Genomic DNA, 27,235 nt, shown 5'->3' with positions numbered 1-27,235 from the left:
CTCCCACACACAAACCCACCGTGAACTTAGAGAACAAGACAACATTGCTGCTCTCAAATCTTTTATCCAGAGCTGAGATTGCCTGACTGCTTACCCTGTTCAGCTCCAAGTAATCCCAGCACTTTGCTTAGCTCGGGGCTGGCTGTGTTGGGAATAAATACCCTTGCTGTCATTGCCAAGGGGTAACAGCCAAAGAACAGGACAATACCATTTTCTTTCGTAATGCAGTATTATTCATCAAGCAGCACCACACAAAGTTGCCAGGATGCTGGCAGTCTATTAAAATCAACAGCGCAGGCAGGGGAAGCAGCAGTGTAAGCACCACTGGGCCAGCTCAAATCTCATCAGAACTTAACCTGAACCTGCTCCAGCTGACAAAACCCAAACCTGTGAGAGCTAAGTGTCAGCACACAGGCAGGAAAACACTTATTCTTTGCTTCTGCATGGAAATGAAACTACACCCCAGTGATCTTTACTCGAACATGTCTGTCTCCTTTTGTCCTTTGTCTCTTACATTGATTGACGTTGTGGGTTTCGGAAGGTACAAGGAATCCTATGCTAGACAATTGTGAAAGGTTGAAGCTCGATGATTTAGATCTATTTCAAATGGACTGTCCTGTACAGTGATGAATGATCTACTATCCATCAAAATGTCTCCTCTTTTCCCAAATCCCACACTCAGCACCAGCAGCACCTTGTAGCAGCAAGTTCCATGTGTCACTATGCACAGCATGGGAAATGACTGAATTTTACCATCAAATTGCTACCTTTCACATTTTCCTGAACGCAATCCAGCTCCTCTACTAAGAAAAGCCATGAAGAGAAGCATTCATTCCCCTCCTTCTCCGTCGCCGATGGCTTTGTTTGTCACCCCGATGTCCCTCCTCTGTCTCCCTGAGCTAACTAACCCCTTCTTAACTAATCTCTCTATGTCTATCAGGCACTAGTGGGATTACCTGCACAGGGGAGGGATGAACAGCAAACACAACCTGAAGAGTCCCTTGTGCCAGAGCTGTGGATCCCAGCTCTGTGTCAGAGCTCTGGGAAGCCGTGTCTCCTGAGGAAACTTAGCTCACATTTGACAAATGTGAGGAATTTGCAGAGTGCAATGTTTTTATCTTGGGGAGAAGGAGCTCAGACAGCTCCCCGCACTGCGTGGCGGCGGAAGCTGATTGAACACTTGGGAACGTCGGCAAAGTAGATAAATTCGAGCTCTTAAGGAAAGACCTTTGGGAGTACTAATGCCACATGAGAGCGAAGACTTCAAGCTCTTAATTATGAGCCTGCGCAGCTTAAAACAGCATTAAAGGGTAAAGGATCAAGTTTTTGTGAGTCGGGGTGTAGTTTGGAGACATACCTCTACATGCAGGGGTTGGTGGCATCTAAGCAGTGTTCCTTCTGAAGAGCAGGCTTTAGGCAATCATAGAATCACAGAATGGTTGGGTTGGAAAAGACCTTAAGATCATCTAGTTCCAACCCCCTGCCATGGGCAGGGATGCCTCACACTAGACCATGTCACCCAAGGCTCTGTCCAACCTGGCCTTGAACACAGTCATGTCTGTGCCCAAGAGGAGGCTGCCAATAGCCACAGGTCTGATTCTCATGATGCATATATTAGTCTTTTATGGTATTGGTATGATTTAAATCACAGTCCTGTTAGGCTGAGCTGCATCCCAGCAAGTGCTTCTCAGAGACGCAGGGGCCTTGCCTGGGAGACAGACGATGTGGGGCTGTCTCAGCTCTGACGCGATGAGCTGCAGTGTCTCCCTTGTAAAGTGGGGGTAGTCATCCTGACAAACAGCTCTGTATGTGGGCAGGGAGCGCTCTTAATCACATATGCAGAGTACTTTGAGATCTTGGGATGGGAAGCAGCACATAATGCTTATTATTAGACAGAAAGGCCAGAAGCAAGAAGGGCAGAGCAATGCTAGACTTCTCCAGAGCCCTGCAGGTGTGTGGGACCCGGCTTCCAGTCTGGAGTATTACCACCTTGTTTAGGTTTCTTCTTTTATTAGGAACAATTAAGTACAAGGAGGAAGGGGACGGATATCATCTTTCCTGTGTACATCCTGCAGAATAATTGCAGAGCTTTTTTTGCATGCTCAGTAAAGGGCATCTTTGGAGCCTATCAAATATCCCATCCCTTGCAGGCATACACACTAAGGCTTGCAGCATACGTCAAGAGGTCTCTTTTTTGTTCCCAAATATCAGGAATAGGAAAGGCAACTGAGAGTGCTGAAGAGGAGGAAGAAGAGGCCTTGGAAGAAGCTCTGGGAGGTAGACGGGGTTGTGGGGTGGCCCCTCATAGCTGGAACAGCAACTCCTGAGGCATCAGTGGGAGGCTGAAGGTCACTGTTCCTGCATGCACCCCAAGGGAGAGGGGTGCCAGCGGCTAGAGCTATGAAGGCACTGAGAAACAGGGGGTGTGTGCAGGGCAGCGCCACTGGCAGGTGGTTACTATGAAGAGGGGAGGAAAGCCATGCAGGGGTATGGCTGAATCCACTCCAGGCTCCTGCCTGCCAGGAACGACTTTGGTCTCCGGCACTAAGGACATCTCCTGGCCTGCTGCTGAAGCAGAGGGAAGTTCCCTGCCAGAAAACACCTCTACCAGTGCTTCACAGGCAAGAAGAAAGGATGCTGGGTACACAGGAGATGCAGCCTTGAGCTGTCCAGTATGACTTCGGACGCTCTGCAGGGAAGATGCCATGAGAGGCCACAAGCCCTAGGCACAAAGACGTTCCCAAACCATGGAAAGAACATGAATTTAAGGGGTTTACACTGTGGAAGTACATTCTTTCTTGCTTACATTTTAGCTGCTGTATAGCTCTGTACAGCTCCCTAGGCAACAGTCTTCCCAAATGACACCATAACAAAGCCCAAAGGTGTGGGAGCCTCACTCATTAAAAATCCTTGCCATGGGAGCAAGAGTCCCCATCCCGACTGCTTTACTTCCTATCCCACAGCTGCCAAGTGTCTTGCAGATCAGGCTGAGGCCCTTCTCTGTAAAGGTGGCTGCATCTCAGCTGGGCTCTGTGTCAGCTGGTTGAATTGCTCTGGGATTGCAATGTTGCCTAAATGATTTATCAATTATTGTGGTGGTTATTGTTATTATTATTATTACTACACTGAAGATGTCAAAGAAGCCAAGAGCTTTAATTTGGTCTCAATCGATTCCTGAAATACCCAATACTATGTGTTAGCTGCTCAGCGCATCTACCTCTGTACATTAACTGCCCTGCAGAGCCTTAATTCAGTGCAGACTGAAGTGCCCTGAAAGCGATCCTGGTTGCTCCCAGGATGGAGGAAGGGAGGGAAGAAGGAATCACAGCCACAGGGCTCCTGGCCTCATGCTGAGCCAGCACAGCGTGTGCTTGGCCGCTGGTGCTCACATACAGCCTATGTCCCAAGCGTGCCTCCTAACAGAGAGCTTCCAGGAAACCATGGAGCAGGCACCGACCGAAAACCATCCCGGTCCTCACATCCTGCTTCAAGGCATGGAGAGAAGGGTATTGGCAGCACGCACTGCTGCAAGCAGATGTGACACAGGCTGTCACACACAGCTCTGCCAGTGGCTCCCTCCTGCCCTGTAACTCTCTCTACTACCTGAGGCTGATTTCCCCATAACCTCCTACCAAGGTATCTCATTTTGGAGTAACGATGGCCTCTGCAATGCGAGGATCCTGTCCTGCTGTCTGCATGCACCCATCTCCCAACCCGCTATATGGCCCCTGTTCCTAGCCCTGTCTGAGGCTGTTTGGCAGTCCAGAGATGCAAGGCATGAACCTCACCATCCATTTTCAGTCCCCATTTTGCACCAGACAGAGGTGGGTGACCAGTCTGGTGTGCAAAGCTGCTGTACCCTGCTCTACTCTCTGCATACGTGCTTTGCACAAAGAAGCCTCTGGGGTCCAGGAAAGGAGCTGAAAGCACCTGCATCACCTGCACTCACAATCCCCCACTCACTCTCTGAGCTGTGCGGTCTTCAAGTTGCTGGATGGGTATTTTATTGCTTGTCATTATTGCTCTGCTACAATGGTGCTTGGTGCTGCCCTCCAGATCCAAACACCCCTGCTGCCGAGCACGCACAGAAATTGCCCCTTGGCAGGTTTCCCTGAGGGGTTACAGAAGAACCAGCTGCTTCTCTCCACATTTGCAGCACCTGCAGGGTTTCTCCCTCTCATGCACTGGTTGCTAAGCCTAGCCCTTCTCTTCCCTAGCCCCAGGCTGGATGGGCAAACAGCAGGGGTAGGAGGGTGAACAGAAAGTACTTTCCAACTCACCTAGGAACAGCCACCCCAAACTCAGCTCCAGAAAACCAGCAAGTGCATCCTTCTGCAGACACTCGTGTGCCAGGTGGGGATGAAAGGGGCACAGACCTTCCCCAGCCCTCCTGCTCTTGCCCTTTCCCAGTCCGTCTCCCCGGAGCTCCTCACCGGGATGCTCGCTCGGGGTCGGTTCCCGGTTTATACCTGCACACAAACCCCAGCACCGCTTCCCCAGTGTTTGTCACTGAAAAGGCACAATAAAACCTCTCGGGGGGGGACAGCGTTTGGGCAACCCGCTCGGGGATCCCGGCGGCTGCTGCAGCCACGGGTGGACAGACACCAGGACTGGGGCATCTCCCCACAGCTGGAACATTCCAGTCTGGGAGCGGGATGTTGCTCTTCTGGAAGGTGCCCAGGCCGTGTATGTGTATGCGCAAGGACAGGGGCTCTCCGTGAAGCACGGACCCGGTTTGGGCGCCGAGCACGGATGAAGTTTGGGGACCGGGCTGCCGGTCGCGGGGCTGGGCATCCCTCCTATCGCCAGGCGCCGGGGGGACCGCAAGGTCACACCCTGCATCCCCAGCACTCCCCCTCTACACCCTCCAAACCCCAGTGCCTTATCGCGGGGGAGGTCCCGCTTACCTGGCGAGAAGCGCCGGTCACGGCGGAGATGCCGGAGCGCCGGGCGAGGGGCGGCACCGGGCCGGGGGCTGCCGGGGGAGCATCGCCCGCCGCCGGGCGGAGGTGGGTCCTCCCTGCCGCCGGGGGACCGGGACTCCCGGGACAGGGACCGGCCCGTCGGCGCGGATGGTGGCGACCGCCTTCAGACGGCGCCGGCGATGCGGGTACGCGCGGCGCGGAGCCGATTTAAGGCCACCCCGTGCCGGGGGTGGGGGAGCGCCGAGGGCCGCCCGCAGCCGGCTCCTGCGCGCAGCGCATCCCGCGGGGCCACCTTAAACGGGGAAGGGGCAAGAGCGGAGCCGGCGAGCAGGGGAAGGAGAGGCGAGAAGGAGACCCGAACCGAGCCGGGGAGGGGGGCCCTGTACCTCCAAGGGGCAGGTTTCCCCTTCCCGGTGCTCTCCCCGCTGAAGGCGGTGGGGTGGGACTTTTATTGTCTGTCCCTGGAGGCTCGTTTTGCTGCTAACCGGGTGCTAGAGTGATATCTCACTCCCCGCCGAGGATGCTCCAAGGAGAAGCCACTTGCCATCAGGACAGGGTTTAAGGGTTGAATAAGATAAGGCAACCTACAGGGCACAGCTCGAAGCTGGGGGCCATAATGCTTCCAGGCTTTGGTCTCCCCACTTGTTGCTTAGTGGCTCGCATCGTGTGCCTCAGTTTCCCTTCTAGTGCTGAGATAGGCAAAGAGTGTGTGTTAGTGCAACTCACAGCTTGGTGATTTCTTGGTTTTGGCCACATGAGCAGACACAGCCCAACAGTGTCTGGCAGCCTCTGCCTAGGAGCAGGTTATGTAGGGGCAGAAAACAGACCCGCTTTGGTTTTCCCTTCCCTGCCTCTCTTATGAGCTCTTTCTGCCAGCCATAAACCCACCATGCTGCTGGAAATGGGGTGTGAGAAGCAGTTCCTTAGCCTCTCACCTGGGGCTGAATGCAGAGGGAGAAGCAAGCGCTGTCACATCTCAGACCTGCTCCAGGAGATTTCCTTCCAGCCTTCCCCTTGTGTAGGGCTGGGCAGCATATATCTGCCCCCCACTTACTTTCCTGAGGGTTGTGACTGCCACATCCTAATGGTTTCTCCTGAAGAGGTTGCCACAGCTTTCAGCAAACCACGAGGCGCAGAAGGTAGCACAGTCCCAGGGTCAGGTGGGGACTTGCTGTTTAAGTTTGGCTTCAGGTAACGAAGCTCCTGCTGTGGGATGCACTAAGCAGGGCAAAATGTTTTGGGGTCCTTGGCTGACAAGTGGAGAAGAGCAAGAAAAGTCTGTCTTCTCAGGTTAGCTGGCAGGTCTCGGCCACATTTCTGGAGCAGGCATTGCTGAAAACACCTCGGAAAGAAGATATCGAGTGACATTTTACAGCCCAAATGACATTTACAAAGTGCAGCACAGAAGTGAACCCTACACGGGCAAAGCAGCAGGAATGTGTGTGCCAGCACTTCTGCTCACCTGCTTCTCCCCTTGCCAAAGGGATGCTCTGAGCTGGACAGATTCAGTGTCACTCTCATCGCTGCCATGCTCATGACTGCACAGACCTGTGTCCTCATGCACCTCTCTCCCAGCATGAATAGTGGCAGCCCTGGCATCCCAGGCTGCCCTCACTGTGAGGAAGCCATCCATCCATCCATCCCTCCATCCATCCATCCATCATCCGTCCATCCATCCTCAGTGCTGAAGGCATCAAGTCCCCAGTTGTGTGGTTGGCCCAGAAGAGCCCTGTGTGCTGAGGGCTGGAAGCCAGCATGTGGGTGTTAGGAAATGGCGAGATGCTTCCTTGCAGATGGCTCAGCAGAAGCCTGAATTACTCCTGCACTACTAGCAGAAGCGTTACCCTGCTCCAAGAATTAGCTAGCTGGGGTGCTCCAGCTCTGCACTGCCTTGATTAGAGGCAAAGCTGCACCAAAGAAATTGACTGCCTACCCCTGCAAGGCATTGAGTCTCTCAGCATCCTCTGGGACAGGACACAGACTTCATCCTCCTTCTGTGGCTGAGGAAGGGACTCATGGAGGAGATAACTCACTGATTATCAGCCACAGACATCTTGTGTGGTCAGTGAGCTGGAGATGATCCTTGGGTGAACACCCTAACCCTGTGACCTCTCTAAGAGAGGCTGGTTTAGAAGGACTTTGACTCTGGAGTACAAAGGCAGGAGGAAGAGATCAGATCCAAGGCTGCTATCAACTCGGGTAGCCCAAACTGCTCAGGCTTTGCTTACTCATGCTCCAGGCTCCCCCTTTTTATGTCCACAACCTTTGACATGGCTGTTTTGCTGCTACACACAGAGCCACAGTTTAGTCAATACATCCCATGGCTGGATTGGAGGAGCTGAGAGTCGGCACTGCAGGAATATGCTCCTTGCATGAAACCTCCATCCTGAGGTCACCGCAAAGCTAAGCTGCTTCCCAGGGGGTACATGCTTCAGGATCCCAGAAGAGCTGCTGCTGGAGAGGGTAGTTTACTGTTGCAATCTGTACACAGATTTATTCCTGCAATTTGCTTTTCTTGCCTTTTTCACTGCCTTGCCCCAAGGGGCCTGATGCTGTGTCAGCCCTGAGGCAGACCCACAGAGCACATCCCTGAGTCTTGCAGCAGTAGGTCATAGGAGAGGAAACACCGTGGAAAGCATCCAGTGACTCGTGCTGCAGAGGAATAAGCACCGTGATCCTCCTGAGGTCTTGCTCCATCTGGGCTGAGTGGATGCAGCTGCTCCCCATCCTCCTGGCTCACCCCTCCTGCTGCTGCTCCTACAAGCAATGCATGGCCCTGTGAGTGTCTGAGGCACCTTTGTAGGGGTGGGGAGTGAGTGGTTCATGCTTCCCACTCTCCCTTCTGCTAAGGGATTTGGCTACAGGGATCTTGATGGTGTCCTCTGCTGTAGGCAGGTGTGTGATGCTGCGCTGAGAACTTGCCTCTTCATTGCACTCAAGGTAGGGGAGAAGCAAGCGGAGCGGTTGCTCTTTCCTAGCTGGCATAGTGCATCTCACAAGCAGAAGGTGAGGAAGAGCCTCCAGCAGCCCTGGAGGAGGGCAGAGAGGGGATGTGGGAGGGAAACCTGCTGAAAAGGTCAGTCAAGAGTCATGCCCACAGCTGACACAGCCTGTGAAGCACTGCAAGGGTGGCATCACACTGCCTCTGTAAATACAAAGCTCAAAGCACACCACATGCTCAAGTGAGTGAAACCTTCTCTGTGAACTGAGGATGTGGCACCCCCTTTCTGCTGAGAGTGAGGATGAGAAGACAAGTGGTTCCCTCAGTGTCACCCCTGAAATCTCTATCTGAGGGGTGCGATGAGATGCTCTGGTTGTCTTGCCTGCTAAGCCCTTGCTCAGGATACAGCCTGGTTGTATTCTCAGAGAGCTATCTTCTGCCTAGCCACTCCTCTGCCCCCAGGACAGACCCCCTTCCCACCTCCTTCTCCTCCCAGCCTCCTAACATCGCTCCTTCCGGACCAGGTGAAGGAGTGATGTTAGGAAGTGGCAAGGGGGGTCAGGTGCATCTCTCACAAGGTCCAATGCTGTGGCAGTGCCTCTCTCCTCATTGTAAACCTGCCTCAGAAGATGTGCGGCAGAACAGGCAGCCCTTGATCTCAAAGCTGCCATCCTTTGAAGAACCTGTGCTTCAGCGAAGCAGCCAGCAGTTTGCTGCCTGAAGAAAGCTGAAAAGCCGCTCTGCCAGCTCTGCAGTTTCACTTCTCTCCCCCTTGAAGCACCAGAACTAAACACTAATCAAGCTATTTCTGCTACAAGCTGGGGAGGAAAGAAAGAGAGATTGTTAGTGTTAATGCTATTTTTAAATACTTTGCAAGCTCTTGAATAGGATGATGATGGAGGCCGGGTAAGGCCCCAGACAGAGACAGATTGATGTGTGGTAAACACATCTGTTATTCTTCAATGAGGAGGCAGCTCTATCAGCCGCACAACTCCAAAGGTGCAGCAAGAAGCTGCTGTGAGGACTTTGGCTCCCAGGGCTCTCTGCCTCTTCCTTAGCCAGCCATGAAACACCAATACTGAGCTTGCAACCCCTCCTGGGAACCAGCTTATGGGGTGTGTGAGGGTCGCTGCATGCCTGCCAGAGCCTCCACACACCTTCTATGTGGGTTAAGCAATTGCCTGCCTCTGAGTGTATCTGGCACCCTGGGTGTGGGGTGTCTCCATTGAAGGCTAGAGAGAGCAACTGCCTTTCCCCAGATCCTACAAAGCTAAATGGCTCCTGCCCACCAGCTAAAGGCAGAAGGAAAAGGTCTCAAGCTTTGGTCTCACTGCAGCAGCAGGGAATATTCCCATGTGACAGTGGGAGAATAGGATGGGAGCAGGGAGGTGAGAGACGTAGTGATGGAGCAGTTTAAAGAAAGCCAAGCTCAGCTGATAGACTCAGATTGAGTTTTCCCTAGCCTCAGTAGCAGCTGAGGAGCTTGAAGATACAGAGCCTCCACCTGAAGGTCTCCCTGAGCTATTGAGCTGTTTGGACAGGGGCTCCATGTGCACTCAGGGGATGGCACTTCAGCATCCTGCCCCTCTGGAGAAGTTTTGCAGACAGAAGATATGTATTTGATTCCAATCGATTTATGAGCCATCCTTTAATGTCAAGCAGAGAGTTATATCCTGGTGGTTGATTTCTATAGGGTGGCTTAAAAAAGAAAGTCGCTCTCTATTAAAATGTCAGCCTTAAGAATAATTTCTATGCCATTCTGTCAGTCTCAGCTCTGTTAAATTCGATAAGGCTTTTCCATAAAGCTTAAGTAGCTGCTTTTATAAGAAAATACATCTTAAATGAGCTATCATTGGAAAGCATGGGCCAGATCCTCAGTGCCACTGCATCAAAGTGATCAGGAGTAGCTTTTGAAAGCGTTGCTGTACAGCCCATGACCTCACTGAAGAGACGCTGCCACTCAACACACACCGACCACAGCAGATCCCTCTGCGCTGCCATTCCTAACAGCCAGTATTAACTCAGTGTCCAGAAAGACGCGAAGGGCCCTGCTTTCCACAACTGCTCCACGGTGATGTCAAATCCTCCTTTTTCCAGAAGCAGAGCATGACACGTCCTTTGTGTGTTCCCTTTGGGAGGCAGAGGGAGGCTGGGGGTGGAGAACAGAGGGCAGTTGTCACCCAGCTCCTCGGCTCTATGAGAAAGTGGCTTCTGTTTCCGAGCTTCTCTCTGCGCCACGTCTTTCATCGACATCAAATTAAACAAGACATTCTTTTGTATGAGGGGAATGAATGGTCCATGTAAGGGTCAAATAGCACTGCCTGCATAGGCTGGAACCTGCCTCACACAGTATGGGCTTGTCCTGGAGATACACAATCGCTGTTAGTTGTATGTGCCCCCAAGGCTGGCTCCCCTCCTGGCACTGGACACATGGGGGCAGAGTCCATACACCCAGGCAGGGAAGGAGGCAAATGCCAGGGCAGGGCTGCCCTCTGCAACATCCAGTGCTGCATCTGTGCAACATCTAGTGGCTGAGCAGGGCTCTTCTGTGCTTGGTCCCCACCAGTCTCTTGGTTAGTGCTTGGATGTGAATCTGAGCATGCCGGGGGAGTTGCATCCCTGAAGTCCTGTATGAAAGACCTACACTTGGAGGTCAGGTGGGAAATTTCTCTTGATGTGGCAGTGTTCTGACCTCGGTAACAGCTCTGAGTTCTGATTTTTGTCTTCAAGTGAGAGGCAGCCATGAATTCCTATGGATTCTCCAAGTCAGCTGCATGCCTCCTCCAACACAAGCATGAAAAGAGATCTCATAGGAGCTTTCGATCACAGATAGAACAGAATCTGCCTCCTGCTGTGGGCTATGGATGCACGGAAAGACGCGTGCTGGTCTTTGCTGGTGTGTACTTAGATGTTTATTCATCCAGTCTTCTTGTGCACATGGGTCCCTCTGACTGTGTGAGGCTGGTAGCTGGCTCTAGGCAGAGCCTTCCCCCATGGGAGGCCCAAATCTGTTGATGAAAGAGTAGAATTTGTCAAGGCAGAGAAGTACATGGTGTGCAGATGATTTGGTTTCCTCTAAGCCTGCAATCTCTCCCTCCACATGGACAGCCCCCACCACTCCAGTGTAGTCCTGCTTAGGTTTCTGCTTGGGAGATAGCTCAGACATCACTGATTCAGCGCATTTAACATTCCTCGCTTGCTTTCTGGAAATCTCCTGAGCCCTGTTCAGGCCAAGGTGATTACAGCTGTGCTGAGCAGCATGGCAAAAAAGGGAAGAGCTGAGTGCCAAGGCATGCTGTTTCCATGTCAGCAGTGAAGAAGTATGTGCCCATGGGCAAAACCAGGACTTGGAACAGGATAGCAGGCTGCAAATATAAGGGTCCATAGAAGAACTAAGGTCTCTTGGTGATTGTTATATCGTCCTACGCTAGCAAATGGAAAGGCCACTGTGCTGGGCTTTTTCTTAAAGCCATCCCAACCTTTAAGCTGCCACTTTTGAGTGATTGTAATGCATGGCCAATTAAGACATTTTTGCAACATGAAACTCTCTTTCCAGCTTGAAATAGAACATCAGAGTAGTGCTGGGACAACGTGATGTGACAATGCCGTAAGAGGGCTCAGAAAGCCCTCAGGCCCCTGGACAATCCTATGCATGGGTTATACTCGTGCTGATGGACTTCCTTTAAGAACAAGAGGCAGTCCCACCCAACCTGAAACAGGTGGGAATACTCTCTGTGCAAAGAAACGGGATGAGCTCAGGAGCACTAATATGGAATTCCCTTCCTCTCCATCCTCCCCCAATCTGTTGACCTCATCTCAGCACTGAAGAGGCCACTCTGCGTGGGAGACTCAAACGGCAATTCAGACTTTGGGCTTGTTTGGCTCTCAGCACCTCGCCCACACAAATCCTGCCAATAGTCATTATTGTGATATCTTCAGAGCTACTTCCAGTGAGAAACTGTCATGGTTTAACCCCAGCCGGCAACTAAGCACCATGCAGCCTCTCACTCACTGCCCCCATCCCTGGCGGGATGGGGAGGAGGATCAGGAAGAGATGGGTTGAGATAAGAACAGTTTAATAATTGAAATAAAATAAAAGATACAGATAGTGATGATGATGATGATGATGATGATGATGATGATAATAATAGGAGAGAGAGAGAGGAAGAAACCCCAATAAACACAAGTGATGCACATGCAATTGCTCGCCACCCGCTGACCAATACCCAGCCCATTCCTGAGGAGCAACTGGTTCCCATCACAACTCCTCCCAGTTTATATCCTGGGCATGATGTGCTGTGGTATGGAATACCCCTTTGGCTAGTACAGGTCAGCTGTCCTGGCCATGCTTCTTCCCGGCTTCTTATGCCCCTCCTCACTGGCAGAGCATGAGACTGAGAAGTCCTCGATTTAGAATAAGCATTACTTAGCAACAACTAAAAACATCGGTGTGTTATCAGCGTTGTTCTCAGACTGAAGCCAGAACACAGCACTGCACCAGCTACTAGGAAGAAAATTAACCCTATCCCAGCTGAATCCAGGACAGAAATGCTGGGAGAAAAACATTGGGTAGATGTAATATGCTGGCACCACATGCACTTTGTATCCCCTTCTTATTTCAGTCTCATTTATGATGAAAAGCCTCCTTGTTATTTCTGTGCTTCTTATCTCAGAATCAGCCATGGACCAGGCCAGGGATATGAAATAAGCATGAATGTGCAAAGGCTGCATGCATATATGCAATGTTCATACATCGATATGTGTGCACATCATTAATGCACACCATTAATGCACATCATTAATGCACACCAGTGCTGCTCAAGAAGTAAAGTTGATGTTAACTCCTCAAACAAGTTATAATTCATCCTTCACCTGTCTTTGCAGGTCTGATTTTGTCAGGAAGGACTGATTTTGTCAATAGGGCATCTACATGCAATGCTGACCAAAGGGGAGCTAATACTCTCAGTAGGAAAAAGAGTACATGTGTACTTTTGTACCCTTTAAGGCTTGAATATACTGGGAAGTTGAGTAGTGTGGCAATAGAGTAACAGTTATTGCTCTAGCTATGTTATTTTAACTCCCTTATGTGCATAATCTTTTCTGGAATAAGAGTAATTACTCCAAAGTAAGAAAATGCTTTTATTCTAGAACAGCATTTCCCTTAGGGTGAGTTATACTAAGAGCAGAGAATGCACCAGTTTCGCCTTACCAAACTTCAGGATGCAAACATTGTTTTCTGATCTGCACCAGAAGGAAAATCAGATTCCTTTGAGATTTTCCATGGAAAAATAAATCAGAGAGGGCAGGAATTGCACCTTAGCAGCCCACTGATCAGTGTCTGCTGTGGGTGGAGGATCCACAGTATGGGGTCCCTTGACTGACTGATTCATGGATGGACATTTACTTATTAGTCTTGCTTAGAGAGGGAAATACCCTGAAAACACTTCACTATAAGTGCATATTCTTTTTTTTTCTCTCTTTTTTTTTAGTTTTTTAGTTGAAAAGTGCTTGTCCTTGAGAAAAGTTTCATCTTTGATATAATCAGTTGGTATTATCCAGCGAAACACTGGTTTGTTAAAAAATTCATGACCAGCCTTAGTAGTATTAGCATAGATTTAATGGCATAATTATCTAACTATAGTTATGCTGGTCAGTTCCCTGAGGTACCAAAGCTCTAAGCTCATTTTCTCGTGTGTGTGCGAGCTCAAATGATAATGCAAACCAAGTAATCCTCTCCCCTGAACATCAGTACCTCATCTCTTCCCTGAAACTACCCTTGCTAGTGGTGCTCTGTAGGACCTGTGTGATCCTGCCTGTGCCCCCTCCTGCCCTTCAGCCCCATGCCCTGCCCTTCCTGGGGTGCCCACATATGTACGAACATCTGTTGTAACGTGGGATCATCCTGAGGTTTCAGCAGCACTTTGCCTTCTAATACGCAAAATCCACTCTCATTGCAGGGTCTTACCCCCCTTGCCCTCTGTTTGCAGCACTGCTAGCACCAGGGCTGCTCTCAGGCTGGTGACCTTGAAGCAGCAAGCTGTGTTATCTCATCACCAGCCTGCTTGCCAGCTTGCCTTTGCCTTCCCACTGCATCCTCCCCCTCCACAGGCACACTTTGAGCTTGTCGTAGCATCTGCTGCCCTCTCATTTGGAGTCTCGCAGTGAACGCTGCTGCCCTCAGCTAGCTGTCAGTATTTATCATGACATCCCATTAGCACAATCCACACTAATGACTGTGAAAGATGCATCCATTTCCATTTTCTAAAGGGCTCCCGCTGGCTGGGATCCAGCCGCAGGGTGAGGATGGGGAGGGTAGCAGGGGGACAAATCTCTGTGTTGACAGAGCAAAGCATACACATGATTACCAAGTGCTCTTCTCACTAACGGCTCCGTAGCTGTCAGGGGCGAGTGAGGGATTCCTCTCTTGGCAGCTCGGTGCTCAGTCAGGGCACTGCAAGGTGTGAGCTGGCTGGGGGGAGATGGAGGAACCTCCTGCCTTTTGCCATCTACATGGGCAAAGCAGCTATCCAGTTGACCAGACTGCAACCACCCAAAGCTGCCACCTCTCTCTGACATGTGTGTTAAGAGTTAAAATTGCAGTTGCAGGCCCAGTGTGGAAGAGACAGATGATAGGATGCAAAATGTTAGTAAGCAACCCCTTGGGAAGGGGGTGTATGTGGTGGGGAGAGGGAGCAGGACTGGGGAACCATGATGCAGCCTCTCCCTACCCTACGTAGCACTCAGTTCACCCCCGATGCGCAGGTCTATATGGCCCCACTTAGTTTTTTTTCTCCCCAAATAGACCCCAGCGAGGAAGGATTCACTTCTCCTAGACATCCAGCACCCTTCCCCAACTTCTTTCCAACACCTTCTTAATCCAAATCCTGTTCGTGTCCCTTTCATCTTACTGAACTGATCTTTATTGCAGAGGAACTGGTGACTTGACTAACACTCTTACCTGGAGAGAGGAAATTGGGTCCATGGGAAATGCTTGTGGTTCCAGCTATGCTGTGTCATTCTAAGTAGAAATAAGCCAGTTCTGTTACAATGAGACCAAACAATAAGGGTTATGAGAAATCAGGTTTGTTTTCTGAGCCAAACCCTGATCTCTTGCAGCAGGCCCTGGTGTATGGGCTTGGGTGAAGGTGGAAGAACATACTGGCAGGCAGAAACCCAGGGCAATCAAACCTAATGGCACTGTTCCCTTCTTAGGACCTGACATCATTTATCCCTGCCCCTCTCATGTCCTGGCTCCAAAAGCTCCCACCCATTGCTGGCAGAGATCACTCTGTGTTATCCTGCACAGAGGCTGCCATACAAGCGAAACGCAGTAGAGAGAATGTCCATCCGTGCCTACAGGAAACTTTTCCATGATCCAGTGGAACTTTGGTCATGTAACTTTCCTGACACCAAGTTGAAACTATCCTCTTTTGCTCCTACTAATGCTGGCTTGTGTCCCTGCCTTGGCCTTCAGCTATTGATGAATAGCTGTGCTTGCTTTTGGTCATCTATTATCCCACAGATATAGATTTAACTTCTGTAATACTTGCTGTAAATATGACCTTCTAGCCCTCTGACTGGTCTCATCATTTTTCTCTGATCTCCAATTCCAGCAATTGCCAGAAGTGCTACAAGTAAACAGCTGATGTAAACTCTTGCCAGAGCCAGATTTTCCCCCCATCTTTGTCAGGCCCAAAGCAACAAGGACCATTTTCAGCACATTCTGATATTAAAACCTTCTGTTTAGTTGGTGCTTCCTCTCCTCAGGACCTATGCTGTTACCAGAAACATTTCACATATCTTCTATTTGCTGAGTATGTGCTAGCAATAGTTTAGCCTTGACTTTTTAAAATGAATCCCATCTGGACATTTCTTGCTGAGGTTTCCAATCTCTCTCTCTCTGTTCCTTGTTTGCTTTGGTCTTCATTATTTCATCCCCAAGGATCCACGAAATGGTTCTATAGTTCTCCTTTGATGTCTATCCTTGTCTCCGCTGCCTGTATGCTCTCCGTTTGCATTTTAATTCATTGAGAAGTTCCTTGCTTATCCAAAAGGGCCTTATGCTGAAATACCCAGTCTTCCTGCCCACTTTCACCACTAGTTTTCTCTGTTGGTGAGCATTGCTTTGCCCCTGTAGCATTTTGAGGTTCCTAGGAAATTTCTGGGTTTCCTGTTGCCCTCCCAGCAGTTGATATCTTTCTCTGCTTACCTTGATTCAGAGACTGACCATTTCATTGCAATTCTGTGCAGTAAAGGAACTCCCTTACACAGGACTGAACTCCTTTTCCTCTTCTCCCCTCTCTGTCCTTCCTAAACAACCTTTAACCCATCCATGACCACAGCTCCAGTTATGAGCAACATCCCACCATGTCTATGCTCTCACATGAACCTTTCTTGCCCACTGCAGACTGAAAGCCAGAGAGGAAGCTGGATGCAGGTTCACCCTGTTTTTCCATGTGACTTCCCTCTGGGCAATAAACCTCTTGTGTTGGTTCCTGGTCATGTTTCCTTACCTTGTGATCATCAGTATTGTGGTACACTGGTTCCTCCCCTGCTGCAGACTGGAAAACTCTATTGTCTGGTGTTACTGAGCAGAAGAAAGTGTTTTCTGAGGCAAGACGGTGAAAAAACCCTAAACCAAACACAGAAACAAACATATTAAGATGTTTAGATTCAGAATAAGGATAAAAAGAATACATAGGCCTTAGCAATAAAACATTTTGCAGCTTTAACCTGATTTTCACTGCTGCCCTGCTAGATGGGTACTATACATTATATGCTGTGACAGGGTGGTCTTGCTAAAAGCAAAATGATGTGTGATGTGAGTGAGAGATTCATGGTGCATTGGAGACTGTCTTGTCTTGCTTGTCTGGCTCAGCTTTGTGTGAAACTGATATGCTCTGATTATCTGTGATAATATGACCTGATGGCCAGAGGGAGCTCCACTGCACAGCACTAGAGCAGAAAGAGCTCTGCAAGGCTTGGTGGAACACTTCTGAGTAGGCTGAGACACTCTGATGGAGTAGGGGAGCACCAGTTACCCTCTGCTTCACCTACCTGATCTGCTGGGTCTGCAAACCAGAGCCAGATACATTGCCATACTAGACCTTGCCAGTGTGTATTGCCTGGAGTAGGGATATAAGTGTAAATCTGCTTTGCCACCTCTTAAATGCTACACTGCTTTCTGGACTCTGGGACCACAGGCAGCATTCCAGCACCTCCTGGATTTATTTCTGTAGCTCCAAGTGGAGGATATGGCAGCCTAGTTAGAGGACATGATCTCTTACAGAAGCAATGTTCAACCCCAGTGAAATGAGTTGAAAAACTAAAAAGGGGATGACTATCAGCATTCATCATCTTTACCTTTTCTGCTAAACATAACTGGCTGCTTCAGAGAGCCAATGCTTAAAGTATCTGATGGGCACTGGAAAAGTCAAACCCAAGTAGTTTCTAAAGTTGGAGTTGTAGGGGAAGTGCTGAAATCCTAGCTTTAAGAAGCAAGGAAATTTGAGGGAGAAAATTTGAGAGATCTATTTTTGAGTTTTTGCTTATTACCATGTCCCTCTGACCAGTTTGCTGAAAATAAGCCAAACAGAAGAGAAGTAAATTAGATGGAAGAATGTCAATGCACCTTTGATGCAATGGAAGAAGCCCTGAGCTCAGAGCCAATGTTGATAAGCTCTGATTTTAGGAGACCATTTATAGCACAAATGTATATGATGAAAATAGGACTGGGAGCAGTAGCCAAGAGAAGGACATGAAGAACAGCATACTTTATATCTAGAAGAAAATGTGCCCTTGGGAGCCACGGTACAGTACTGGAGAGAGGCTGCCTGGCAGTAAGAGTTCTGCAGAGCCTTCAGGTCTGTGCTTGTTGTAGTGAGAGGCTTCAATCCTTCAGCTTGCTTCAATACACAAAGATGCACATATAACAAGGTACCACCTGATTTCACAGTCCCAAGGTGAAAAAACAAAGAAGAAGCCATAGGAAAGAATGGTTAATCATGGAAAGGATGTAATTGTGCACAAAGGGAGCAACTGTGCTGAGGGAGGCAGAGCTGGCTGTCCATGGGTTTTTGCTTCCCCAAAAGTGTAATGGTTCTGCTGAGGAATGGGTAGGTTAATCATGCTGGCAGGCAGGATGACATAAGAAAGCTAATTGTCCACCAGCTCCTGTGTACCCAGCAGCTAATTAAGCAGTAGCTCTGGGATGGGAAAATATTTGTGTTCCTTCCATGAGGAACTTAGAAGAACTGGCCAGTCTCTCTGATTTAATTCTTGAGATAAAGCTCATCACTATTCCTCAGGGAAAAACAATCCTCTGTCTGAAGCCAGATCTAACACCAGACTCTGCCAAACACTACACACAAACACACGCCTAATTGCTCAACAGCAACAATGAGTTTTTGCTCACAGGAGTAAGTTTAGACCCCCCCATCTTTCTCCTAGCTATGTCACTGCCATCAGCCTTAACTCCCACCCACCCTGCAAGTGTCATGCAGTGAGTCACCCTCAGAGTTTAATGTGTGACTTTCCAGACCTGTGCCCAGACCTCTGGCTACACCTCATGCCCCCAGGCCCTGGGTGGGATTTCTCTGCTCATCGGAGGCACTGCACTATGTATTAGCACAGAGGGACCACAGAGAGCCCGTCACTTCACTGACAGGACACTGCTTCACCTGAAGGATGCCAGAATTTCCCCTTCCCTGTATTGATCTTCTCCTAAATGACTTGGGAAGGAAATAGCCATAGAGGAAATGTGGACTACCAGGCTTTGGGAGCCTTGATGCAAATGTCCAAAGCAGCCAGGTCTGGATGACATTAATCCTTTCAATACAAGGATTGCGGCAATAAATCCGTGTAAGGGGTGGCGAGGTTTGATGTGTGGAGACAGTTTAAAACAACTAAATATGTGTCCTGTAGCTTGCCTGAACGATTCACGCCTGCCAAGCAGCACCCACACATGTCATTGGGCCTGTCAGTCTGCCCAAGCCCAAAAGGCAAAATAAAGTGGGTTTTTTCTTCTCATTACTCCTGTTAGTGCCCTTCTGGGTGTTTGTGAGGCAGGTAACTCCCTCCTCACCTTGCCCCATTTGCTGAGATGCTCATGCTGAGATGCTGCATCCTCAAGGGAGGAAGCCGTTCAGGTCTTAGAGACTGCCTGGGTGAAGGGAAGCTGACATGCGGTGAGGAGCGGTTGTGCTAAGCGTGACTGCAGCAGAGTAGACAGGAACGTTAGCTTCAAGAAGCAGTACACAGAGATCCATGGCTTCTTATAGCTCTGACCTCTTGAGACCAAAACTTCAGGCCAGAGAAATCATTTTTCCTCCAAGCCTTGTGATTCCTGTCTTATTACAAGTCCTGCAGCACTGATGCCTGTCTGAACACAAGCCATGCCTGTGGCACGAAGGACCGATCTTCCCCAATCTCTCCTGAGGCAGAAAAGGCAATGAAGGCTCCAGCGAGATGCAGGTTTTGCCTTTGCCTCCTGTTCTTTACTCCCTCCTATCCCATCAGCTTCTCTCAGGAAAGAAGGAGATGGTTCTCTAGGTATGGGTAGAAGAGAGACAAATAGAGGATGCATCCACCTTCCCTCCCACCCCTCCAAGTACAGAAAGAAATGAGAACAAAACATGCCCAGAGCTACCTCCCCTTTAGGCTGGGGAAGGGAAAGAGGCTATTGCTAGTACTACCTCGAAGTGCAGGGTTCCAGAAAGGGGATGGATTTCAGCCAGGAGCTGCAGGAGCAGATGTGTTGCTGTGGAGCTGAGGGTCTCCCAGTCATCTGCAGGAAAGGCAAGGTTGCACATAATTTTTTGGGGGGTAACATGAGGGAAAGTACAAACATTAACTTGGGTGAAGCTTTGAGGGGAACATTTCCTCTTCAACAGGGGCCAAATTACTTTGGCTTTATTTATTTTGAGACAGTAAGTGATATAGAGATTTTTAATTCTCCCTGCTACTGATATGTGGATGCAGAGAAGGGGTAAAGTCCCTCTGCACAATGTGTGCTTGTGAGAGAGAAAGAAAGAAAATGCACAATCTTTGCTTGATCTAAGGTATGTAGGAAGGGATCTGACTCAGCATTTGGGGTTAGGCACTCGACCAGAGAAAGAGGTAACTCAAGAGTAAGGTCAGAGGATGACAAAGTTGCGGGGAATGTTAACCTAAGCAATATAGGGGCTTCATCAATACTATCCCCCTGGTTCTGAGACTGAGAGCAGGTTGTGCTCCATCTAAAACCAGGGCAGCTCAGAGAGGTCTGGCTCAAAGTCAAAAGGGGGTGGTCTAGCAGCCTGGCTTAGCACTATATCATTTAAACAGAACTCTGCCTTCAATTCTTCCTGGGAGATTTCGTGCATCTGATTTAGCATCCTAAATAAGATATCAAATATTAATACAAAATATTACCTCTACCTCGGGGACTCACAAGCTGTTCTTGCCATATACTCAAGGCTTTCATTAAATAGGCCGGGGCTGCAGCTGTATTATTCTTATAGGAACAGATCACTTTTTCTGTGTCAGGGCACTGCTGTTGTGGAGCTGTGAGAGAGGGAATATGACAGCAAACTGTGTGGAGCAAGAGACATGATGGAAGAGAAGATGCAGGGAACAGAAACTGTAAAGTAGGAGCTGGAGCAAGAAGGATCAGAGAAAGGAATTAAGGAGTATGATGATGGAGAGGAGAAAAGAGGCAAAAGAATGGAAAAATGATGTGGCAAAAGAGAGAGAAAGAGAAAAGCTTGTTTCTGATTCATAAGGCTAAGGCATAGTCCTGAGGGGACCAAGGGACTACTCTGGAAATGCTGGGAAACTGCATATGATTAATAATGAGCTGCAAGATGGAGTTGAGTTTTTTTTCCCTTTGGCTTTTTCCATTCTTTTCCCTGTGCTCAGGTTGCAGGGTGAAGTTAGCCAGGTCGACCTGCAGGAGCCAGCCCCTGGGCCACAGCGCACACGTGTTCATACCTCAAACAGGTTGTGTGGTGCAATGTTACCTAGTAGTGGAACTAGACGATCTTAAGATCCTTTCCAACTCTAACTATTCTATGATTCTATGGTCTGTTGTTAGGGGAGATCCCCCCTAAATCCAGGCAATTCTTACCCTTCTATGGTCTGTGCTGTGCAGCCAGTCTGACTTGATGACTAAACCAGCCCCAAACTGCATTGGAAGAATTATTTTGGACTGCAGTGCTGGTCTGCCCTGGGAATTAAAGATCTTTCATGGCTCTGCGGCTGCCTTTAGCTGGCCCAGAGTTAGACAAATTCTTTCCCTGCTATGCTACAGCACAACACAATATTACCAAGTGATACTGAAGGGTTTTGGTTAAAGACAATCTTCTAGATGACAGAAATGAGTTCAAAACTCTCCATAAAGTTATGCCACAGATGACCTTGTGCTCATGTTTTGCTGATTTTTAGGGATTGCTACCCAAGCTTCTAAAGGCAACAAAAAGGAAGATGAAGGAGCACCACAGTGTTAATTTTGATTCTCCAAGTTCCCCATGTGCTTCCACGGTGGAGGGTCAGGAGAGGGGAATAACAGGTTTGCAGGCGGCAGGAACAGACCGCCTCTTTATTTCTTGGAGATCAGCTTTTTACAGCATGGCTCATTTGACCAAGTGAACACAAATGCAATTCCTGGGTCTGCTGACTTTCAGGCTAAAAGGAATCACAGTTTGATCAAGCAGCCTGACCTTTTGTGCACCACAGGTCTTTCATATTCTGATTCCATTGCCACTGTAATGACAGGAAGAAACTTGAGTTTGATGAAAGCATCTTTCTTTCAGAGGAGTATTTAGTCTTGATTTAAGTACAGTGGGGAATGAGACGTCCGTATCTTATGCCAGTGGCTGTTTTCTGGTTAACACCCTCCTTGTTGAAATTCATGCTTCATCTGCAGCACAGATTTGTCCAGTTTCAGCTGCCAGTCAGTGACTCCTGCTCTGTTTTTTCCTGCTAGATTAGAGACCCTTTCAGTAGCTTGTATTTTCTCCCCATGAAGGTACTTGTACGTTGCAATCAAGCCACTTCCCAGTCTTCTTTTTGACAAGCTAAACAAACTAAACACTGAGATTCCCACTGTAAGGCACTTTCTCCAGCCCTCTAAATACATTTCAGTGATTATTTTCTTTTCTCTTTGTTTTTTTTCAGCATCCTTTAAGGCATTGAGACCAGACCAGAACGTACTATTCTAGATTTACTTTCAGAAATACTGTTATACAAACATAAAATAACCTCTCTACACCAGAGAAGTAAGAAACACTTTTTTTTCTTCTGCATTGAAGGCTCTTATTAACCCCCTTTATCACACGATGGTACAAGATGATCATTGCTTGTCTGGTATAGCCACTGCCTCCTCTTCAGAGTTGATGTGTACTGAGGCATTTTTGGTAGGAATGTGCAAGCATTTTATCTTCTTAGCTTTGCACTGGACCACGTCAAAAGGCATTTTGTCTGTAAGCCCCCACTTGCTATTGAATGCAATTCAGAGCCTTTTTTCTTACTTTTACTACTCTGTCAAGCTTTATTTCTCTATAAACTTTACTGGCTGTGATTTTTTATTTACTTCCAGATCATTAGGCATCAGGCCCAGTTCTGATTGTGGAGCTGCGTGTGAGGCACCACCCCTATTTGAAGAGTTGTTCTTCCTGACAACTCTTTTTAGAGGTCTTACAGCTATTTATTCTTAATCCATTTATGATGTGCTTTATGGATGTTGTAGGTCTATTTTTTAATCGAGTATCATGCCCTACTAAGCGAACAGAAATCTGTGTGCATGTCTTCATCAGCTAAACTTGTGAATCCAGGAAAATCACAACAGGTTTGGCACGTTCTCTTCAGTAAGAACGTGCTGATTTGCATTAATCAGAGTTCTGCTCATTACTTTGTCCGCAGCTGACATCTGGCTATCTGACGTACCATTACGTGGAACAAGCTGCTTGCATCTTCTGCTCCATTAACACAGCGTTAGTGTTCTCCTGGTCTTCTGAGATTTTCCCTGCATGCCAAGATTTGTTTACTGTAAATTACTCTTTCTAATCAATAGGTGACACAGCAAACTCTTTAGGACTCTTGGGTACAAGTCCTTCAGATCTGGAAGCATTAAAATATCTATCCTAGGTGATGTTTAATATCTTCAGACACTAATGTACCAGGAAGTACTTCATCCTCTTATGATTATGATTTTTAATTCAGATGAGAAGTACTTAAGTCAATCTCCCTTTTTCCAATACATGACAAAGTATTACCCCCATTAGTCATGAACCCATGCAAATGAGTTTATTTAGTTCCTAACACACTTCTCCTTATTGTCCTTAACAATACCAGTCACTTGTTTTCAACTTCTCTTTATTTTCCTTTATCAATTTTCTTTATTCATGACTCCTAATTTATATTGACTGCTAGCTATTTCTTGATACCGTATAACCCAGTTATTCATGTCTTTCCAGTTTCTGATTGCTGCTTTGACTTTGCAGCTGAATAAGGATGATGAGCTCTCAGCCAAAGCATGCCTTTTGTTGATTGCAAAGCCATACTTTTATTCTAACAAACTCCTCTGTGAGACCATGCCAATTTTCATTCATCTTTCATGCTTAATTTTCCCCCCATCTATTTCACTTGTATTTTTCTTCCACTGTTGAGAAATTAGCTCTTTTTAACTGCCCTCTGTTTGCCCACATTTCATGTAATCATCACACAGCCATTACTAGCTGTAATTTTAGAAGCCTTCAAACTCTATCAGCTCCAGCATCCATCCTTACAATCAAAGCTCCTTAAAACAGTGCTTTCATTTTTCCTTCTTGCAGTAGGTAAGAAGAAGAGACAGGTGCTTAAAGAATAGCTCACTTTATCTTCTGTTTTGATTTAGCAGTCTGGAACATTCCTGTACCAGCATTCCTCCTGGGTTTTATTAGGTACCACATTAACCCGTACGCATTCAACATCCTTTGGTTCTGGATTATCAATAACTCTGAATCAAGTAATGGTGTCTTTAATGCACACTGCCATCTCCACTTCTGTTATTCTTATACTCACTTATTCTTAAACTGATTTAAACCCATGGATGTTAACATTCTAGGCATGCGAATTGTCCCACCAGGTTTCAGCAATGCCAGTTATATCAGTGAGAATTTCTGATTTCTTTTGCTTGTTACAGAGTCTCTTTGCACTGCAACAGGAGCAGCTGAAGCATTCCTTCCCATGTAGGCTGCCACATTAGTGCAGTTTATCTGTGATGAGCTAAGTTCAGAGTTTTTCACTCCTGCACTCTGTGGCTTGACTCTCAGGGTGTGGAGTATGTGATCTGGTATCAGGATTGTATTAGCATCCTTATTTTATAGCAGTGTTAGAAGCTAGCTTTGGAGATGGCTTGCTTTTTTGCCTGCAAGAACCATAAAAACTACTGCATTGGAGCTTGGCACCTCTCAAATCTGTCTGTCTTCAGTAAGCTCATGGTATGATATTTAATGCCAAGACATACTGTATCAAGGAAGGCAAAAATGTCTTTGGTTCTCATATATACAGCTGCAGGGTTTTGTGGGGAGTTAGTGGAAAAAGTACCTTTAGTACTTCGGTGAAAAGATGATGAGATAGAGTCCAGGACACAGCTGCATCTGTGCAACTGCTCTTGAGGGAAGAAAGTCCTTTAGCTAGTAGCCATAAAGCAAGCCAGACGAGCAATTGTCCATCATAACAGGATGTCTCCTCTGTAGCCTCCCTGGGAACAGAAAGATGAGAGAAAAATCTTTGCAGCAGAGGACATCCAATACCAAATAATAAATTTGAGATGGGAGATCTTGCAATGTTGATAGTTATATGCATACAGATAGATAATATAGATTAAAATCTCAGTATAATCCCCTGAAAATATTCCTGTTTCTATAAAGAGCCAATCCCACAGATGTTGTGATCTCACTCATCAGTTTCGAATCCCAGAGATAACCAGGAAAGAGAAGCTGACTCAATTGACAAGTGGTTTCCCAACCTATAGCAGGTTGGTTTGGTTCTCCAGGAGCCAGCTGAGGGCAAAGAACCAGCACTGGTTCTTCCTGGAGCAATATAAGATTCTACCCAGCCAGTGTCCTCTATTTCTCTGTGAGGGCAAGACTTTTCGGTGTTCCTGCAACAGTGACTAATAGGGAACAAACCAAAGCAAGAAAAGCCAAATCTTCCTAGCACAACACATACCTTTATCAGAAACTTGCTTTTAGTCCATGCTTATCATTAGCTTAGACTCTCAGTCACAATCTCTGACACGTTTATCACTCAGCGCAACACCAGACAGAGATGTTATTTGCTCATATGCGATAAACAAACTGTAAACACCCAAGAGAGCAATGAGCAGTTTATCTGGGAAATGCAGTGAATAAAATGGCAATTAGTCTGCAATCTGATTTCAGTGTCTGTTCACAACACAGTCTCTATGCAAAAAAATGTGGGATATTGTTGTCCAGTTTGCTGCAAGCCATAGTTTCCATTGCCATTGAACATGGGTCTGGATAGGTACCTTGTTCGTTTGCCTTAGATTGCAACTACTTTCTCTGCCTGCTTATGATTCATCTCTTCTCCTGTCACATTCAACGCACTGTGAGCATCAAGTCACCAAGTACCAGCACTTGTGTCACTCTGGGCTGAGGAAAAGCTCAGGTGCCTGCTCCAATGCAAATCATTTGGGAGATGCCTGGTCACCTCTCAGCTGAGCCAAGCATTTTAAAGGGAGTGCATCAGAGGAAGGGGCACATCAGCTGTTTCCTCAGCCTTTCATGCTGCTGCCTGCATGATGAAATGGAAGAGGAGCTCGGCTCCATCTGAACAGTATTAATCATGGCTGGGTTGTCAGCAGTGCTACAGGCAAAATGGTTTAACAGTAGTGTGGCTGAAGAGAAACGTATTTGTCACAAAAGCTCCTCACTGGTGGCAGAGGGTTCTGGAGTGAAACCCGGGGCTGATGGGGATATGGTGTCAGCTGGCTCTTACTTCTTTCCTGGCTCTTAGAGTTGTGGGATTGTGATGTCCCAGAGAATACTACAGGCAAAAAAATTCACAGCATCGCATTGCAACGTTCCTTGGTGGTGCTTAAAGAGTGCTCTTGGAGGGAGCTGCCTCAGGACATGGGCATGACAGTTCATACTGCCTAAGCTCTGAGCAAAGCACGATTTACACTGCAAGCCTCCCCATGCTAATGTGCTCCATGCCTTCAGGACTGAAGTGCCAGGATTTATTCTACCAGATCCTGAGACAATATGACACAAATTCCACCACTTCCCCCAGCATGTAGCTGTACTTTACTCCATCACTAGTGGCTCTGTTTCAGGAGGACAGCCAAGGAAATAAGATATTATTCATCGTGAATAAAAGAAATAGCAGATAACACTTAAGGAAACTAAGAGGAGTAAACTGTCCTGTGGGTCAAGTGTTTAGCCTAAAACAGGGAGATCCAAGAGTATGACCAGAAGTTTAGCTTGCAATAGGCAAAATGCTGCAGGCTTTCATGTTGGACACACTTTACTAACTAGACAGCTGGAAAAATCTGCAGCTATATGTGCAATTATTTAGGAACGTATGAATGTAAGAGTTCTTCAAGGGGACTTAATGTAGCCCCTGGTAATAAAAGCAACTGTATCACAATGCTTCTTATAGATCAAGTCCCAGGTAGCTATGTGACTTGACCGCTTCCTCCCTTGGACCCCACATAATGTAAGACCAAAGACTATGAAAGACTTTGAAGCATCTAAACAAAGAGAGGCAAAAACTGCCATAGTGGCAAAGAAAGTTCAGCTGCCGAACACTGATGCATTCAAAGGAATCATCTCACTGAGCCCCAAATGTTACAAGACCTAAATTAGCTGTCCCTAATGATCAGGTTACTGAAAACTTGTGCTTTGTTGCAGTGTTAGTTGAAGACAGACAGAGGAAGGAAGAAGGATACAGCACTTCTATACATGTTGGTAGAAATAGTTCTTGAAAAGTATGTTTGTGATTGCAGAAATACTCATTCAGTGGTAGCTTGTGCTGACCCAGAGTGGTTACAACTCTGCAAGACAGTGAGTCTGGATACTGTGTGGGTGCTTCTTGCCTTTAAGTCTGTCTATAAAGCAAATGGTTTTAAATGATGCTGTATTAAACAGTAGTCATTATAATAGTATATAATAAATCACTTGCAAAAATGGTCCAGGCTGGGAATTTTCACAGTGGAAAGAGTCCCAAGAAATTCTAACTCTACTTTTCTTGTTCCATTTGCTGTTTTATATTCCCCTAACCTAACTATTCTTACTTGTCTCTTCTTTAAAGGATCGCACCCTTCTCAATCTTTCTTTAACAGCAGCCTCCCAAGCAGATAATCATTCATGTCACCCATCTCTGAACT

At 47.5% G+C, this 27,235-nt stretch overlaps 1 protein-coding gene across 4 annotated transcripts in view; it reads right to left on the bottom strand.

Moving 5' to 3' along the window:
• LOC115601470 (galactosylgalactosylxylosylprotein 3-beta-glucuronosyltransferase 1-like) overlaps positions 1-5,277 on the bottom strand; it is a 29,336-nt gene extending 24,059 nt beyond the window's left edge. Inside the window, exon 1 of one of the 4 annotated variants that reach the window (XM_030471495.1) lies at positions 4,908-5,277. The gene's annotated coding sequence lies outside the window, so the exon portion shown is untranslated. The remainder of the gene's footprint in view (positions 1-4,907) is intronic. The other 3 variants (XM_030471496.2, XM_030471497.1, XM_030471498.1) reach the window with 3 other exon arrangements.
• Between the last annotated feature and the right edge of the window lie 21,958 nt (positions 5,278-27,235).

This window comes from Strigops habroptila, chromosome 2 (genome assembly GCF_004027225.2).
Source record: "Strigops habroptila isolate Jane chromosome 2, bStrHab1.2.pri, whole genome shotgun sequence".
NCBI classification, from domain to species: domain Eukaryota; kingdom Metazoa; phylum Chordata; class Aves; order Psittaciformes; family Psittacidae; genus Strigops; species Strigops habroptila.
The sequence above is the reverse complement of the archived record's forward strand: the minus strand, read 5'-3'. Positions and strand labels throughout refer to the sequence as shown.